The sequence below is a fragment of the Parus major genome, chromosome 2 (genome assembly GCF_001522545.3).
Source record: "Parus major isolate Abel chromosome 2, Parus_major1.1, whole genome shotgun sequence".
NCBI lineage: Eukaryota > Metazoa > Chordata > Aves > Passeriformes > Paridae > Parus > Parus major.
In genome coordinates this window covers 70,136,437-70,156,700 of record NC_031769.1, presented here as the reverse complement: position 1 = coordinate 70,156,700, position 20,264 = coordinate 70,136,437, and the positions used below count along the sequence as shown (strand labels likewise).

The 20,264-nt window shown below is 37.2% G+C and overlaps 1 long non-coding RNA gene across 1 annotated transcript; it reads right to left on the bottom strand.

Moving 5' to 3' along the window:
* Positions 1-17,862: 17,862 nt before the first annotated feature.
* On the bottom strand, positions 17,863-19,766 carry LOC107215294. The gene is made up of 4 exons (XR_004500184.1): positions 19,005-19,766; positions 18,745-18,849; positions 18,318-18,406; positions 17,863-18,209 (listed from the first exon to the last, which is right to left on the bottom strand). It is a non-coding gene; the product is annotated as an uncharacterized LOC107215294 (long non-coding RNA).
* Positions 19,767-20,264: the final 498 nt, after the last annotated feature.

The following is a 20,264-nucleotide window of genomic DNA, read 5'->3' as shown; positions in this document are numbered from 1 at the left end:
ATTCCATTGCTGTTGCTTCTCCTAGCAGAATGGCTTGTGGGGCAGCCACACTGGGGAATCTGTCTGAGATGAAAGCTTACACTTCACTTGAACTAGATGGGGCCTCTTTTAGTAATAGATTATAAGACTTACTAAGCATGCCTTAGTTTTCTTCTGATCAGGGCACTAAGGAAAAATTCAGACAACTTCCCTAATCTTCCATTCAGAATAGTTTTTCCTATTCTACATAGATTTTATTTGGAAAAGAGCCTAGTTAGTGCTGCCTCTCTGCATCTTCTGGCAAGATGCAGGTGCTGAAGGCCAGATTGGGATCTCACTGTGCTCTAAGTTATGTTACTGAGTGCTAAAAACCCCACTCTGTGTGTTTCCACCTATCAAGAGTAGAACTGATATTGCAATTCTTGCCTGCCAGCAGACTAATCACGAGAACTGAGAGATGGCTGTGCCCAAGGCAAAGGGCAGGAGCAAGGTGCATGAGAGGGTTCTAACAGTCAATTCTTTGAGGAGGATGAGCTCTTTCTACTTGTCAGTTTCATTAGCTCTCCTGACAACAGTAACCACAACAATGGCTACCAAGGACATATTATTTACGGAACATCATATCCTTTGAAGGGATACAAGCCTAACCCTGACAGCAGATCACCTGAGATATGTATCTAAGACATAAGTTGAACCACCTTCAGAAATGAATCACAACAAGCCTCTGTCCCTGCAGATACAGCAACAAGCAAAAGGAAAATTTTTAATTTTCTAGGATTTTCTAGGAAGCTATAGTGTTTGGGTGTATTCAATATTCTGAATTAATTGCTAATAACTTCCTTGGAGTTATTTATTGGCATACTCAGTACTTTAAATCTGTGCTGATTTTACCAGATACAATTTTAAGTGCAATCTTTGGGTAGTATAAACTGCATAGCTCCAGTAAAATCTATGCAATTGCAATGTTTTACATGAACTAAGAGTTTGATAGTTGTGAGCAATAAAATAAATTTAAGTTCTCTAACAGAATTGGCTTCACTCTTAGATTCCAGTTTCTGCAGTGAAAGGAATTATTATGAATTCAGGTTTGGCTCACTGCATGTATTTTATATTGCTCACTTAAATTTGCGGTTCCAATTAATATGTCTTCTGGGTGGCTCATTTGTTGGTAAATCTGTGCCTGATTTCACCTGCATCAATAAACCCATGCTAAAAATATACTACACCTTTTTTTCTGCCACAACAGGCACTTTGAATGCCAAAAAGTCTCATGATAACCTTGAAGTGTGTGATGGAAAGAAGAACGCACAAATAAATTTCTAAACTAGAGGAAGCTGAATTAATTTCAATTTTAGTACAACTGACCTTTGGGGTTTAAGAGAGAGAAATTCTTGATTTAATTTTCTTTTTCTTCCCTTTGGAAGATGATCACCGATCCTAAGTTGGTTGACGTAAAAGTCCTCCATTGATTAAAATAATTTGGGTTATTCTTTAAAAACTTCAGCACTTAACTCTGAAAATAAGGAGTACACATATTCAGATACATTGACTATGCAAGTTTTGGCAAAAAACAGTAAGACATTACTACAAAATAAGTCAGACAATGCATTGTGCTTGACAGGTCTTCATATTGCAAATGCTCTTAAGCTGCACAGTCCAAAGAAGTATGTAACTCCAGAAATATGTATTGGATAGGGGAAAGTGGAAACTCTTGGAAGGGTTTCATTATCTGCCCTACCACACAGATAGTTCTGCTCATTCCAACTCCTGCTCCTCATTTTAAGTGCTGTTACAAATTGTAATCACTGTGATCACTATATAATTTACCACACTTTACAAAATACTTAAAATATCCTATGCCTATTCATAAATAAACAGCCCCCAGTTCAGGGGTGTTTTGGTAAAACTTTACCCAAACAATCCTATATAATCTTTCTTTTTCTCCAATGTTTCTTTAATAAAGAAGTGAAAAGTATTGCTTCTGATGGGCATGAATTTAACTATCAGATCTGCTTAGCTCTGTGGCAAAGGAGTTGGACATTTTCTCTGACATTTTTCTTGCCTTCAAGAGGATTTTAAATGTTGACTTCTTAAGGGAGTCTGAGCATCTTTGGCACTCATCTCCTTTCCAATTTATAATAGATAACTAAAGTCTGTAAGGTCTTGCAAGAATTCTCACTCTTAATTTTTGATACAGATTTGTTTTCAGTAAGTGTAAATACAGACTTCTTTCATTTTTGCTGAGTTCAATCTCAATTCTGCCCAGAGAGATTAAGAAATAAAATAATAAAAAACATCAGGAAAAATCTTAAGTGAAGCATTACATTTTGATATATTGGAGAACACGGTCTTAAAACTGGAAACTTCAAATATTCATTCTGATTATGAGCATAATAATAGGAAGAGCTGCAAATAATTTTGTAACTTCCACAATAGTCCTGAGCCACCCCCAAGCATAGTGAAAACTGTTTGACCCTCTGCAGGAGTACTGATTTTCTCTATTTGGAGACAGACTAAATAGAGCAGAAAATAAATAGTTCTGAAATTTCCAATTATATAATTTAAATTTAAGACAAAGAACTGACCGCTATAAACTATATGACTAATTAAATAGCTATTAATTTTCTTTGTTCTAGCACAACTCAATTCATGAGTGCAAACCTCCCTGATGTACAGTATGGGACAGTCTTGTAAAGATGAAGTTCTGCACAACCCGGAGGAGAACAAAGCTTGTAGAAGTGGAGATATTTTTTCATTTCACCCATTACAATAACAAAGCAAGACACTACTTAAAGTTTATACTGTGAAAGGAGTTTACATTTAGATTTAACACAGTTCCTTTGTATGCTTAATATCAGTGATGTTATTCAGCTGGACACTGAGACTCACTAAGTTTATACAAAGTCTTTTCCTTTCCAAAGTTAGCATTTTGGTAAGCTTTCTCTCTTCTTCTCACCTGTCATCTTTTTATGCTTTTATCTGCTCTGTGTTTATCCATTGTTTCTTTTTATTTCTTTCTGCCTTTATCTACCTTTATCTAAACTTTTGACTTGGAGAATCTTAATCTTTGTACAAATTTTTCTTTAAACAAACCCATTGAACATTACCTAAACTAGCAATGTTGCCTTTAAAGGAAATAAACTAAAATCTAAGATTATTGAAAGTCACAGAGTATACACATGTTAAAAAACTCAGGATTTGCAAATACTTTTTTTCCTTTTCATGTACTCATGCAATGGCATACACCACCAAATGTCTTAATTACATAACCTTATACATTTTAATTAAAAGCTGCAAAGGTAAACTTTCAAAACATCTGTTTGTAAGTCCATACCTCCTACTATTGAACCAAGCAGGAGTGGTGAAAAAGACCTTTCAAGACTGATGCTATCTGCCTTCATGGAAAGCCAGAGATTTCTTCCATCTATCTAGAATCTTAAATGGCTTAAATTTTGCAACTTTATTTAGCCCTATCATAAGAATTGGCTTATAAGATAAGATAAGATCCTTCATTTTACCCAAACAGTAACAGCCATGTAATAGGCAAAATTCTTTCTGTTATATTGGAATCTTTCCATACACAAGTTGGAATTCCTCTATAAAATGCTCAAATAAAGAAAAACTGCTCGATGTGCTCTTTCTTCTTCATCCTATCATTTCAATATTAAAAAAATTAAATTTACCCCCACTTGGTGTAATTAATAAAGACATTTAACTTTAACCTTGTAAAGCTGGAGATCCTGTTTAGGAGGCTGGGCTACAGTCATTACAGAGAATGTTCTTCTGTTGCTGTGTGACAATAATGGGTCACATGTATTTCTATTCCCCCAGAACTTTTGAAGGCTTTATTTTTCTTCAACTATAAAATATATGATCGGGTTAGTTTGTTTGCATTTTGTTGGCAGTAGCTTTCTTCATGTTTTTCTTGTAATGATAGCAGGAATTTGTATGTCCTTCCTATCCTAGGTATTGACAATGCTTCACTGCTGTTCAGCATGGTTTATGGCAGTAGAACTAATGGCCTGCCTTTAACAGACCAGAGTAATAATTGCTTCAGAGCTCATAAGAACATGTACCAGGGAGTATGTAAAACACTACTTTTCTGGATTGGTAGCATTTAGTAGACTTTATATCTTGTTCCTGGCACAAGAAAATATGCAAAGTGCAAAGCAGTAACGAACCAAGCCTTATATCTCTGGGTGGGTATAGCTGTATAAAACAAACACATTCTCTCACTCTCTTTCTCGTGCACACACAGAGCAAGACCTCTTAGGAACTGATCTACCAGTATTTACCCTCATGGGATTCCCAAGATACTCTATACTTTAGAAACTTCTCATATTGATATGAAACATACTTATCTGGAATGGGATTTTAAGTAAGCAGAAAAAAATTTAATAATGCAGCATTTGTGCCAATGTGCCACTGCAATAATGCATGTTTTGACTTTCTTAGAGGATAAGCAGGATGTTCCCATGTGAGAAAGCCTTTACTCTGTTTTGAGCTGAAACTTTCCTGCTGATTTACATCTGTGCAGAGCATGTTGCTTTTCTGAAGTGCAGTAGTTTAGATTCGCCAATTTGAGTTTCCCGGCCAATGCACCAAATAATATGGTGGGTTTTAGCGCTAGCTAAAATCACCAGAGTAGTTACTCATTCCTTGGTGTGAGATATGGATTAAGAGAAGGGCAAAACAGGCTTAAAAATTAAAAGGAATAAAGAAACTTTATTAACAGAACTACAAGAATAAGAAACCAGAATAAAACCTCCAGAAATCTTTCCTCCCCCTACCCAACCTTTTTTCCTTTCCCAACTGACAATGTAGAGACAAAACCTGTGATGTTAAAGCAGTACCAACTATACATCAACTACACTATATGTCTTTTCATCAGTCTTTGTAGGGACAGGAGTTTTCTTTTGTCATGCCATGGAGACTTCTCCACAAGAAGCAGATTTCTTGTGGCTTTTCATTTCTACAAATGGCAGCTGCCTGGGCACAAACTCTGCTACCATGCCCTCCTCCCATTTTCACAGCCCTCCTAGAGGTGTGTGCATGGGCCATGAATGCAAGGGATATTATTTTAAGGATGAGTTACTCAACGGTAAAGGTTCTTTCCATCTGTCTCTGTGATTATCTTTGGGAACAGAGGTTTTCTTCTTTTCTCCCTGGGGCCAAAGGGTCTTCATCAGCTCTCATCTCTCTGTTCAAGTGTCTCATGGGATCACACCTACTCCAACATCTGCTTGGCTTCATCAATGGATACCTTTGCTCAGATCTATAGTTTGTATACTTCATTACCCCAATACTCTTCCATGAATTAAAGTTTTATTGTCCATCTCCATGACCTTATCATAAGAATATTTCAGCCTCATTTGGCTGAAAAATTCGGCTGAAATATCTCCTCATCACTTTTCCATTTGAGGCATGACTCTTTTACTGACCTTGATATTTCATGTTGTCTCTTTATGTGTCGATTGCTCCATCTTTTCTCTCTCTGGAGAGAGGACCAAAGTCTGTAGGTCTCAACTGTGTAGTGAAAGGGTTAAATATTGGCCCAAGCTGCGGCAGGCAGTCACGGTGTTGGCTGGGAGGGATGAACAGCCTGGAGCCATCTGTGTGGGCCGGAGGGAGGGAGAGAGGTGTTGGCAAGTGTCAGCAGCCATGGCTCCGCCCAGCCTGGGGCCGGGGCTCCCCTGGGAAGGCCTTCAGCCACCCGGCCAGAATGGGAGCTGGAGGGCTTCCCAGGTGAAGCCAGTGCTGCAGCACAGCCCGGCCAGGCCTGGGGAATTCCCCGCAGTCTCCATCCACCACCAGGGAGCCGCTGGGCTTCAGCCCAACCCTCCAGGCCGCACAGGCCACAGGGGAGCTGGTCCGGCCGCACCAGAGCTCGGATACCTTTCAAGGCTGGAAGGAAAGGGGAAAGAAGTTCCCAGGCTTGGGTTTTTAAAAGGTGGTGTTCACAAAGGTGATTGTACTTTTCAGTGGTGCAAAATGCTGTCAGTTCTCAGAAGTGGCACACTATTAGCTTGATCTCGAGCACAGAAAAAGCTCCCAGCAGCTTCTCTCACAGAAATCACTTCCATGGGTGGTTCCCACTAATTTCCCTAAATGCCAACATGAAGTTTTTATTGTTCACTGAAGAAAGTAAATACAGATTTAAAGTTAGTGCTTATCCAGCTATGCTTCTGTAGGCAGTCTGCAGCTTCTAAGTGGGTCAAGTCAAAACTTTGCTGGCAAGTCACTGACTAAACTTGGTTCAGCAGATATAAATAATAACAATATTTTTCTTAATGTCCTTCAGTAAAATTGAACAGGTGACTAGTTTTACTGTTATGCCTGATCCCATCAGAATAAATTGAGGATAGAGAAAGGATGGCAAAAAAAAGTGAAATTTTAAGGGATTGTCCTGCAGGGAAAGCTATACAATGTCTTTGGTAGAGTTCCCTATTGGCCTGAGTTCTGTAAATGTGAGAGTAAAATCCTGTTTTCCCAACTTCGTAGGAAAAATTTGTGCTGATTTCCTCTGAGTAAAGCATGGGTCTTTTTTTCCCCCTCCGCCCTCCTACCCTCAAGTTATGGGTTTAAGCAAAACATAAATCATTGCTCTTATTTATCCAGATCCCAGTCAGGATTATTCCCCCGCTGTCCTATGCCATTAGAAGTGCTGTGAGAGAAGAACAAATTCCCACTTGTGCTTTCATATTTATCCAGCAAACCCTCCTGAGCTACATCCTTGCATATACTATGAAGTCAGGCATTTGTCTTTTCCACAGGACACTTGCCTGGCTGGTGGCTAAGGACATTACAAAGCATAAGGCATTTCAAGCTGTGCTATTTCTTCTTCCGTCTGGGAGCCATTTTTCTGCAGATAATCTGTTTTTTATACCTTATATTATATTCTAGAAAAGTTTTCATGTATCACAATGCTCAGAACATTGTCCTTAAATAGATACAAGATGCATTTCTGTAGAGAGGCTCATTTAAGCACCTGTATTGTAAATAAAATATTACCAAATTCCACTTCTGGAAATAAAAAATAGACTCTACAAACTTGGTAAAAAATAGCAGTGAAAGTAATATTGAGTAGGTCAGATTTGCAGATTATTAACCTCAAGAGTGCTTTATTAAACAGGCAAATATTTTAGCAATTTTAATAGATGGATTAATTAATGAGTTGGTCAAAATTAGGGCTTCTGTTTGGAGAACATATTTTGAGAACATTGCAAGGGTTGTGAAGAAAAATATTATTGTGATACTTCAGGCTTCTGCATCCAGATTTGGGAATTTACACCAAAGGATAAAACATCAATAAAAGAGTCCCATTCTGCCATGGGAAAACTGGACTTTAATACTTGTAAGCCTGAAAATAGGGAACTAGATCTCCACAATTAAAAAGCAAGCAATTTCATGTGCTTATAGTTAGAATTTATTTGTCAATTGGGAATTTAAATAAATAATAATAAATTTGTTTGCAAGTGTTTATAAAAAGCAACTTATAGCACCAGATAAATTGAAAAATGTGTAATTTATTTATCAGTCATAATGTATGAACACTTAAAAGTTGAATACTGCAGACTTAATATCAACATCAATCTTTTAATCAGTAACCTAATGGAGATAAACAAACAAAAGCAGAAAAAATATATTGGGCAAATTCTGACAGCAAACATGAGGGCACTTTGAGTTGTCATGAGTATTCAGTAAGTAAACCCTGGCTAAAGCGTTTATCACATTATTTTCACATTTCATTTAACTTCAGTTTTCCAAATCTGCTCAGCCACAAGAAGTTTGGGGTGTCTTTAGAGAAACATTACACTGAGGATTGATTTTGTGCAGAAATTAACTCCTTTCTAAGGAAAACTTCAAAACCGTGACATCTGGTATCTTTCCCCTATAGGTTTTACATAAAATCAAAGGGAAAAATAACTGTAGGGATACAAAAAGTTCTGGAAAACTAAAAATAGGAATCACACTGCTATGATATCCTTCAATTTTTTCTCCCTTAGCATGTGTCTAGAGTTTGTTTTCTCAGTATTGCAGTAACACTTGCATCATCTTGATGCCTTCATTCTCATTATAGCTATGAGTCATAGAGACTTATTATTGGTGGAATGTCCTCTAATTCTTTATAGTCATAGTTTATAATCCTTTGCACATTCAGTGTAAAATCATTACAAAATGCCTGAATTTAACTATCCAGTCTTGTCCTCACAAATTTTTGAAAAAAATAATAAAAGTTTTCTTTTCAGTTGAATTTTGTCCATTTCCTGTAATATCTTCAATTAAACATTTAGCCTACCAGCCAGTGAGTGCAAGAATATACACCACTTTTTCTTTTGCAATGGAAGTATTCCTCCCTGCACAGTTGATGGCCTGTGTACTAGACATAGTGAGTAGCAGTTTATACAGAAAATTTTCACAGTTAATCAGGCTACAAAGAGATTATTTAGTGTCCTCTGTTTTTTTCCTAGCTGTTAATATACAGTTATGCTAATCATTAAAATACTACTCGATGAATTTGTCCTGAAAAGAAATAAAACATTGAAATGCTGCCTTAATGAACTTGTCCTAAGAGAAACAAAACTCAGTAAGACAGGTCCTCCTTATAAGTTGCTCAAGTAGCTCCTATCTATTCAATCTTTATCAGTGCCAGTAGAAACCAGAAATATTTTAATTTATTTTGAAGCTGTTGAACCAAAAAGATATTAGCTGTGGGGCTGTTCTTGCAAATTGCTGAGCACCTCTGGGAGAAACTCTGTATTTCAAACTCTCATCATACCACTGGGAACTGAGAATGCTGAACAGAGGAGAAAAATAATGCAAGATAGTTTCTGCAAATATTTGCCCACATTTTAAATAAAATCAGTTATACTTTGTTTTCACCTTATTCTATATTCAAGCTTGATGAGCATTGGCAGTATATTGGCAAAAGTGAAGGATACTATTTATGCTTGCAATACTAACATGATCATTCAGTCAGTGAGGAAGCAGAAAAATAATACACCCAGCCACCTAGATGTGTTGGCATAGATGACTTGCTCACAGTGCCGCTGGTAATAGTTCAAACTCTGCGCTGGATCCTTTCTAGGGATAGACCTGAGGGATTTTGGTTTTCCTCTATGCTAAATGTTGCTTGATAGAATTCACAGAGCAGATGATCATGCAAGGGTGGTAACACAAAGATGATAATAAGCTCTCATTTATTTATCAGGATGATTCAGTAGGGAAAGTATTCGAACTTTAAAAAAACGGATGCTTTGATTACTGCAGCATCACTGTTTTCTATCTTGCTTCAATTTCCTAATCTAAAAAATGAGCATTTTTTCTGTTTTAGAGTAAACCTCTTTGTGATGTAGAAGTATCTTCCTATATATAAAAACCATAATATTTTAATTCTAGATTTAGATATAAAATTTGGAAGTGTTCTGCAGCTTCAACCTGCTTGATCAGATCCACACCAGACTTTCATATTGGGCCTAAGGATAATATGACATGAATAAAGTAAAAAAAAATGTGTTAAAAAAAAAAGGCAAAACACAAAAAAGAAACGAAAAAAAGCCTCACAACACCTTAGCAATGTAGGCAATAGGAAAATATAAGTTGTTAAAATATAAGAATTTTGTATTCTAATTTACTAAGAAAATAAAATTAATTACAATAACAAAATAGAATACTGTTGCACTTTATATTGCAGATATATTTCTAAATACCTTTCCATTGATCCATCAGAGAAAAAGCAGAAAAATTACTAATTTTCATTATTTTGTAGCCACAAACCATAAATACGGGTTGTTAACACAATCTGAGAATTATTCTTTCTTTGAATTTCCTGGCTTATAATTCCATTTACTACAGTTATGGGGCTCTTTATTTATTTTGACAGAATTAATTGCATGTAAAAAGCTTTCTTTGTTTTCCCCTTTACTCTTGCCTTCTTTCTTCAAACAGTTGCTTAATTAAGCCAGTAAGGCCAACTCACATCTCTGTCATATTTCACCTCTCCCTCAATGCAGATATGACTTCAGGCTTGTCTTTCACCAAATGATCCCAATTCAATTAGAAATGAATCTCTGTATGCAACATAGCAAAGTGAATGAGTATTATTCTAAGGAAAGTAAGACCAGATCTGTAAAACTATTGTTAAGAAACTTACCCTTCTGAGATGAAGGGCTCACATCCTGCTCACTGCATGAATATCTTGTGGTTCCCTTCCTTCTCCTTCTTTCCCCCCTTTACCTATTTGGATTGTCTGCAGCTTGGGATAGGGCATTTTTCACGAGATTCAAGAGGGAAGGAGGACTCATCCAAGCTGGAAGTGGTAACTACCATTTCATCTGGACATAGCACATAGGAATCAACACAGTTTGGGTTGGAAGGGACCTTATAGGTCAGCTAGTTCCAACCTCCTTGCCATGTGCAGGAATGATGCTTAACTAGTGCTACTTTATCCCTTCACACTACATTTTCAAAAAAATACAGTTTAACTTCAAAATTTACACAGCTACTGTTACCTGCATTCTGGTGTGCTCCTCTCCTAGCCTACCACCTCTTGTCACCTGCCAGCACTTCCAAATCTTCACCACAATCTTTACTGAGCTAAGTCTCCCTGACAAGCAGCAGTTAAATTCTCCCTCAATAGCGTTCATCCCAGTCAATGTTAGAAATCTCACCTTACTCTAATGGAAAATTTCCTATGAAGCATGTACACATTTAGTGTTCTTCCTTCTGCTCCTGAAAAGTGATAAAAGGATGTTTGAGGAGATAAGATTTTCTGTCTTGTATCTTCTATTGGGCAATGCTTTTTGATCTCATTTGCTCAAGACTAAGGATCCTGGTCTTCCAAGTCACACACACTCATTATCTGCTGTGCATAGTAAGGAACTATTAGTAACCACACAACAGCTTTTGTTTCAAGGTTACCAAATAAACAAATTTCTTAAGAAGGGAGAGAGCAAATAAGCAATATCTTCACTCCAGCTTTAAGGCCTACATAAAGTCTTTGATCATTTCTCAAAGGATGAGCATCTCAGCTGAGCTGATGTCCCCAGTCTTTAATGAGAAGCCAATAATTGACACGGTGGACTGATGTTTATTCTAAAATGTTAGCATTTCTTCTTTTGGTGGTCAAACTAGAGAAAATTATACATAAAATAACAAAATATTCAAAATATTTTGTAGAACGTGACCAGCTTGAGCCTTTCAAGTGATCGTTAACATCTTGCATTGCAGTAATACTAAAGAATCTAATGACAGGTGTAGAAACCTAATTCTGGATGTTGTAGAGGTGACAAAACAAAAAAAAGCAGTCCTGGTAGATAAAGAGAATCTGCTTTTTCCCCTTCCCATTTCCATTAATGTTAATCAGGTTGACAAGACTGAAATTAATACAATTGTTCTCTTTTAGTATGATATAAGAAAATGCAGACTTGAAAAGCAGAGAGATGAAAGTCAGGGTAAACATATTTTTGCCCCCATCTTACTATTTCCCTCCCATGTCTTGGCCTTGGTGAAATACATCTGATATGCAGCTTTCCATATTCTCAAAGACATTTAACAGGCAGAATTTAACAGTGATTATCCAGGTTAGCACTTGGGAAACATAGCTTGGAGGTAAAAATTAGGAAGAACTGCCTGAAGTTCACCACTAAAGTCTGTAGAGAGTACAATGCACAGGAGGGAGAACCTACCGAGCAATTTTAAGTGTTATTTTTCAAGTTCATTAATAAATGTAGAGAATTTTAAAAAGGGAATTATGCTTCCTGAAGTCCGGAGGGATTTTACTACCAACTGTCTGAAAATTATCATTTTTATAGATAAGCCAATTAAAGGGAAATAAGGCTTTTGCATCATACCGCGAGTACTAAATAGGGAATTGAAAAGGATCGGTTTCTGCTTAATAATTTAATAAGATTTTGTGTTTTTCATCCTCACAATGGGCAGCAGAAGTGCAAAACCTTTTCTATAATTTCAAATAGAAGTGAGTTATTTATTGATGTAGGTTATATGAGGACAGGGTTATTTATTGCTGTATGTAGTTTTCCAATAACAACTGTTTTGGGTTGAAGTGAAGACTGAAATGGTGATTCATAGTTCTGCATAAAGGTGATAAGGAGGGAACCCAAATTCAGTCCTTCAGTTATTGACCAAGTCCTACTGGCTCTGAAAAGTGCAAAAGCTCTTATTTTTCTCAGCAGGTTTTGGATCTGCCTGTTAACTGTCCCTTCCTTGCTCAGGCTGGAAGTGGACTTACGATAAAGGTGTCACCTGACATTGTAGTCTTTGCAAAGGGAGAATCCTGAGTAAACTTGTTAGTCCAAAATAAATTGCATTTGGGTCTTCAGGAAGTTTCATGCTAGGAGTGCTCAGCTAAACTCCATAACTTCAATTCAGCTCTGACTGCAGATATAGAGTGCTTTGCTGCACATAAATATATAATTTAGATTTACAGTGAAGCACCCAAGAAAAAATATACAGCTATGAACAGAGAAGGAGAGAAAAAAGAGACACAGATGGAGGGAAAGGTACTGCTCTGGGTTGCTTAGTATGCACAGAAACATTTCCAGCCAGTCAAGGGAGCTGATTGTCCTGCTCTGCTTTGCACTGGTGTGGCTTCAGCTTGAATACTGAGTGCAGTTTTGGGCACCACAGTATAAAAATGATATTAAGCTATTAGAGCATGTCCAAAAGAGGGCCATGATGATAGTGAAAGAGGGAAAAGTCTGGAGGGGAAGGCTTATGAGGATTGGCTGAGGTCACTTTGTTTGTTCAGCCTGGAGGAGACTCAAGGAAGACCCCATTGTGGTCTTTGCCATCCTCACAATGGGAAGAGGAGGGACAGGTACCGATCTCTTCACTCTCATGACCAGTGACAGGACCCAAGGGAATGGTCTGAAGCTGACTCAGGGGAGATTTAGGTTAGATATCAGATACCCAGATACCCAGAGAGTGGTTGGGCACTGGAAGAGGCTCCCCAGGGAAGTGGTCACAGCACCAAGCCTGACCCTATTCAAGAAGTATTTGGATAGAGTTCCCAGGTACATATGTGATTCTTGGGGTGTCCTTTGCAGGGGTAGGAATTGGACTCAATGATTTTGATGGGTCCCTCCCAACTCAGCATATTCTGTGATACTATGCATATGGCCCTGTACACATACCCAGATACTCAGGAAATGCTTTTTCTGAGCATGCCTAGGTTAGTTTTTAATGCACAAGATAAAAGAGGTTTCTATGGGTCTTTGCTTATGAATGTAACTAGTCAAAATACTTTTATGTTAAACTGTTTTTTTCCTTTTTCACAGAAATAAGGTTTTGAATACAAAGGATGTTTCAATGCAAAGCCTTGTTAAGCCTTCAAAAAAAAATCCCAAAACAACCAAATAATTAACAGATTTTGAGTTTTCATAATTTTCTTATATAACTGTTCCAAAATTCAGTTAAAAAAAAAAAAAAAAAAGATACAGAAAAGTCCTACAGAAAAAAAGTCCCTCTATTTTTTCAATAAATTGTAAAGGGGATGCATGAGCCAGTAGGCTACAGACACTCTAACCTTTTTAAAATAGATTGGAGATTATGTGCATGTTGTTCTACTGCCACAACATGCTACCAATTCAAGGCTTCACAGGAGCATAAGCCAATTTACTTGGTCCTCATTTCTACAATGACAGCAGAGCAGGATCTAGGGAAAGGAATTTGGAAGAAGAAAGAACTTGGCCCTCTGTTTCTCCTCTCCTCTCTGTATCTCCTGCTTTCTCAACTTGTCTGACTATTCTGCTCTGCCACAAGCATAACAGCACTGTTTCTTCTACAAAAAAAAAAAGAAAACAAATAAAAAACAACAACAAACAAACCAAACAAACAAAAATAAAAGAGAAGAGAAAGAGGCAAGTCTGGATTTAAAAAATGGGTAATTCTCAGAGGAAAGAGAAAGAAGGACAGTGGGCATAATGAGCTCATGTCTAAGGAATCTTTCTTAACCCTCTGAAATAATTTCAGTAATTGTTTTTTGTGAAGACAGAAGTAGAAAATTGTTTTCTGTTTTCCACTGTCCAGGCAAGAGATAGTTATGAGCCAACTGGAAAATACATTTTGCTCAAGCAATTACACTTCTCTGCTAGACAGACAGATAATGCAGTTGCAATTTCTTGTGTGTTCTTCTAGGAAGTCTTTGAGCATAAACCAGTGCTTAGTTTGGAAGAAAGGCTTGCCCTTAATATACATCTTTGAATTCTGCTGGGCAGAGTAGGACAGAAAACATATTCAGGGCTACATAAGCTAAGCAGGTTCAAACTTTCCTCCTGCAGTCTTGTGGATGGGAGAAAAGGTCTCATTTTGGGGCCTGAGTAAAAGGATCTTGTATTATTTATCAGCTAATGGTTCAGTGCAATACCCTTTTTTCTTTCTCATTGTTCTACATACACTGGAGAAATAAAGATGTAATCAGACTTACAGGAAAGGAACACAATAAAGCACCCTTACTGTATACTACTTGGTATAAAGTGTAATAATGAAAAACCCTGGCATAGTCCTATGTTATTTCACATGCTGCCATCCTATAATTCTGCACATATATTTTTTTTTTCACAGTGTGCAACTGTACTGCTCACAAATGTGAAAGTGCTGACACTTTATATTATAGCTGTATGTCTGTGTGTGCACGTACGTATAAGAAAGCACGTGTGCAGATACCTACATACACTTGCATTCCTTGCACTCTGTTTTGGATTTAGTTTGATGTTCCTTGTTTCTTCCTGTGGCAGATCTGCACTGTCTGCATGCAAGGAAGCAATCATAATAATGATTGACCTGACTGTCATGCTTGAGCTGCTCCTGACAAAAGCCTGGGTTGAAGGAAGAAGATGTGAAGCTGTTAACCTATAACAGCAGAAACTGTATCTAGGAAGACCAAAGATGACTTGAGATGGCAATCAAGTTAAGAGAAGGAGCTGAAAAAATACAGGCCAGTAGGTGGGCATTAAACCTGAAGCCAGTGGTATATCATGAGATGTTAGCATTGATTTAATCAATCAAAGTAAGACTACTTTTTTGCCACCTAATGATCCTTTCAATAAAGCCAGAGTGCAGCTGAGTGCGGAATGTGGCTGTCTCGTGTTATTCCCCAGAATGAGAAAGGTAGGCCTAAGAGTGCCATGTAAAGTTGGATTTGACTCTTTCCTTTCACTGTGAAGAATTTTCAAATGGTGTTAGTGAAGATGAATTTTTGGTTTGTCACAATTTTGCTGTCAGGAAGCGGGGGAGGGACAGGGTGGTGATGCATCATCTGATATAGTTATGCCTTTTCCAGCACTATTATACAGAGGCTGAATGTAGATATTGATGGTACACAGCATTACACTGAAGCTCATATTTTTGTTTTTAAATCATTATGCTTGTTTTTATTTGCTGTTTCTTTTCTATTGTTTTTTTCAGAGACAGCTTCATTCAGAGTAATGGAGCACTGGGTATTAAATGAGTGTGCCTGTAGTCCAATGAACTCAGTATGCTGCTCATCTTGTTGCTATACTTAATCTAAATAACCTTTTTTATGCTCTGCTGGAATGGCATTTTCAAAAGGCTATATAGTAGTAAATGAGTGTATATGTCAGTAAGGATTTGCTAGACAAATCAAATCTTCCTGACAAGTACATTTATTCATTGCTATTTACTACACACTCCAGTTTGAAGGACAATTTTTGTGATCGGATCATTAACATTTAGTGTCATTTTGGCAACATTTCCCAACTTTTCTCTTTCCCTTCTCTCTTGCCTGTTGTGTGCTTAGCAGTGTCTGCCTAACAGAAGTTAGCTTTACAAGGATTATATCACCAATATGTTAAACAGATTTTTTTCCCCCTGACTAGCTGGTTTATTGCACAGAAGGAGCCTAAGTGCCAAAGTACATTTTAAATACAAGGTTTCTAAGTGCAACATTAGGAATCTGCTACAGTTACAGCCCTGATAACAAGCAGAGATTTTCTTAAAAGATCATAGCTTCTTGACAGGCATATATACATGTTAATTTTATTCAGGCCAGACCTTCAGTAGATATAAATCAATTCATTGATCCTAAACTGAAGGCTTGCTTGTGACATTGAAAAATATCATGCAATAATGTGAAGCCTCAGTGTATTTTGCTCTTTATTTTTATTTTTTTTAAATTGTGTCTTCATTTGAATAAAATCAATTTCAGTAAACTTTTACTTGGCAAAAATTAAATGAGAAAATCATGGAGTCTTCCGTTTGGAAGAATTTGTCCTTTATCTCATCAAGTGTTACACAGAGGAAGTGCTGATGTGCACAAGTCCTGGAAACTGTGGGAAGCAGAACCCAGGAAAATAAAGCACTGTGCTCAGGCAGATATGATGTCAGAAGAGAATCATCAAGATCACACCTGGAAAGAATCTAGTTTTCTTCACCAACAAGGCAGAGTATAATAGAATTACCTCTGTGAGTTTGAGTACTTTTACCAACCCAGAAAAATATCCTGTCTCTAGGGTATTTCCCAGCTAAAACCTTAATATAACAAAGCTCACAGGTTATTTTCAATAACAGCTCACAAAACTGTGCAAGTTGCCAAAGAAGACTCCTATAGTCAAAACTGTATCAGAAATATCTTTCACTTCAGAGGATGGTGTCTGGCAACCCACTGAAAGTTCAAGGTATCCATTTAAATCCAGTGACACCATTTTTGAGTGACAAAAATAAGAAAGAAGTAAAATGCACCTCAATTTTTTTTGCAAAATATGTGGTGGGTCACCAGGACTTAGCTGAGGATTGAATCACCCAGAGATTTTGCTATCTTGATAAAGAACTAATTGCTAATAAATCCTCAACACCAAATTACTAGAAACACTCTTAATACAGCAGACACCCAATTATCAAACTGCATCCACTGCTGTTTCATTCTCACCAGGCTTAAATGGAAAATATCAAAGCATCAAGCACAATGATAAAAATTTGGGAGGAAGGAAAGAAATGAAGAAATTATGGACCTATGTGTGAACTGCCACCTTGCTAATAATATTTTGGTTGCCTACTGCCATTGTTAACTGGGTCCTACAGTAAATGAAACACAAACCAAAAAAATTACAAAAAAGATAACATTTTTATTTAATGTACTGGGGTTTTTTAATTTTTACTCATTTTTTTCTTATTTACATTTCCCTGCAGTTAAGAGGAAAACCCAAACACTGACGTTACATGTAAGATTTTTCTGCGCAGTCTAACATAAGTCCCCAACCAGCACCCAAAGCCGCCTGCTTACCTGGCTGGCTCCAAATAAGGAAAGAACTTGGATTCACAGGCAGACTAACCCACCTGTTCTCTCCAAACAAGCTATAGAGAGCCTCTGGGCAACTGGGTGCCCTCACTGCAGCTAGCATGAGCCTGAGTTTCTGATCACTGGAAATTCCTTTCAAGACAATATATCCGCTTGAGAAATTGGTTATAACTGTTCTGTTCCTGAGAAACATTTTAATTGTGACAAACTGCCACATTCCACTGGAAAAGGAAAAGTTTCAGCTGCTGAATTTCTTACTGATTCTCATTAGAGCAGTTTGGATTTCATATTTCCAGCTGAGTTTATAAGCAGGTTTGTTAGGAAGATCATCTTGCATTTGGTAGATCTGGTTCAGAGTCAGGCAGAGTAGGTGTATAACAAACTGTGGGCTATCAGTTTCTTTCCCTAAAATTGCATTTTGAAAGTGAAAACTTTTCCTCCATTATCCTGAAGTATTCCCTGAAAAGTTACAAACTTTTTTTTTTTTTTTTTTTAATAAGCCACTTTTGCTGTGGCACTTTGCAATGATGACAACTCCCTCACTTCCCCAGATTTACCCAATAACAATACACATGTGGTACTGAGTACTGTTGCTGCAAATACAGAGATTCATAAAGGAAGAAATGTGATAACTTAGCAGGTCAGAGAAGGCAAACACTGGATGCTAACTTCATTTACATACTGTAAAATTTTGCCAATGAAATCTACAGAGCTACATGGGTTTAAACCAAAGGTAAATAAGAAGAACTCCACAAAATGCAAATAATCTGTCCAAGATAATACAATGTTATATAACAAAATGTAATATAATATTCCAAATGAAAACTTAAGCATATGTCATCTGGTAGAACTCTCATAAAATTAGTTTACCTCAGTGAGGGCATGGTCTCCTCTTTGAATTATTCATCTTTCATGCTGCCTTTCAGTCCTTATATTCTCTGTTTATGAATACACTCTGCAAAGACAAATATGAGTAATTGGTGCTGGATAAGGCTCACAAAAGAGATGCTATTTCATCCTTCACCATAAGTGCAGGAATGTGTCATCAGAACACAGTCCTTACCAAGTTGTTGTCTCTTGCTTCTCATTGTTAGACTTCCAGTAATCCCAGGTAAGCTGGCTCCATTTTTTCTTGGTTCTCAGTTATTTTCTCTGAACCAGAAAGGGATTTACTATGGAGCTTTTTAAAAACAAACAAGCATAACATATTGGCAGGCACATATACAAAAGATTCACCTATACTGCATCTAGGGTGGTGCCTGTAAATTCAGTATAAATCCATCTTTATAATCTTTAGCTAGACACATTTATGCATAGATAGACAAATGTGTGTGTTGGTCTGATCTTTGTTTCTATGTCCACACATAATATAAATGTCCCCACACACTGGGGATTTATTGTGGTTTCTTTTTAGCACAAAAATACTAACATGAAGGCAAATATAAGCAAGCTAAAAATATATCAGTGCTTTTAGGTCTTACTTCGCTCACCTTATCTTGGAAGTGTGCAGGATGTGGGCTATGTTGTTTCTATTTAAAAGACAAAAAGGATGGATGCAGGGGTGACCCTCCTTCATAAGGTTGAGGTTTGCTCCACTGAAGAGAGGAATAGAAGAAAAAGAAAGGAGATAACATTTAGGGGAAAACAACCTACAAGCAAACTATCTTTAACTACTCAACTACTCAAGGATATTATCATCTCACTTTCATTTCATATTTCATGGGCTGTGACATCGTGCAATTCCACAAACCTTGGAAATCAGAGATATGCAGGATCTGTTATACTTGCTTGGTTCAAGGCAGTTGCTATTTACCATCAGGGCAGGCATCTGCTGTATCCAAGCAAGGTCTTCACACATTATTTTAGATCTGCTTCATTTTCTCTGTTTCACCACCATCAGGTTCCTTGTTCTGTCAAAGCCTGCACGAAGATAAAAAAGGGATGCAAAATACACTTCAGGCAAAAACATGGGATCTCATGATGTATCTTAGCTCCAGACTTTGGTGGGCTGGAGGACTACTCATAAAAGCAAAATTGTTCCCTAAGAATCTTCCTGAATCAAAAGTGGCAAGAGAGTGTAATGAAGATTGCAGATTGGAAAATTAAGTTACCCATCTTGGCAATTAGTGTTTCACAAGATAATTAGGTTTTAAGTAATAAGGTAGAAAAGTTTGAGGAGAAGGAACAAAGAAAATCTTCCAAAGTTCCAGAGGCAGTAAGCTGATCCAAAGAGCAATTATCCTGCAAAGACATATCTACTGAAGAGATAATCGGAGCGCCGTATCTTTCTTTCCCCACTGTTTCTCTCATAGTTTCTGTCTCTTACAGTTTCATTTTACTTTCTCCTTTAGAAAACACATGACAGCAAGACATCCAGCTGCTTATGGAAAATTCAATAGCTTTTGTGATTTAAATCAATATGATTTAACAGGTGGTTGTTTTGCTATTCACATTTTAAAAAATCTCTGCATTTATAATTCTACCATAATATAGTTTTCTTCACATTCACAGTCTTTGACAACCTTTGCTCACTCGCCAGCTTCCCTGACATTTCTGGTAGTACAAGATCCTGATAATCCTCTCCTACTCATGTTTCTTGGCTTACCTTAAAACAGCTGTTGTATCATCTTTTCCTGTACTACCATCATTACTATTTGAGGTGTTTGTGGATGTTGTAATTGTTGACAACTGGTTTAATGGTCTAAAAAGCTCTCAGTGTTAAGTCAAGCCTTATCCTTCTGGCCTTTTAAAGACAGACCTACCTTGAAGTGAGCAGCAAAAGTAACAAGAATTCCTCTAAAGAATTCACCACCTTTCCTAGTTGAAAACATTAACAGTTATTAATTTGGTTTACATTCTGTTTCATGTTTTATTTCCCAGTTGGAACTATGTTATGTTATTAATGCTCAGGCCTTCTTTTAAATTAAAGATCTACAGATTGAAAAGTTGTTTGGGAGGGCTGTAAATTAAGGTCCTAGAAATTAAGAACATTTTACAGTCTGGGATAACA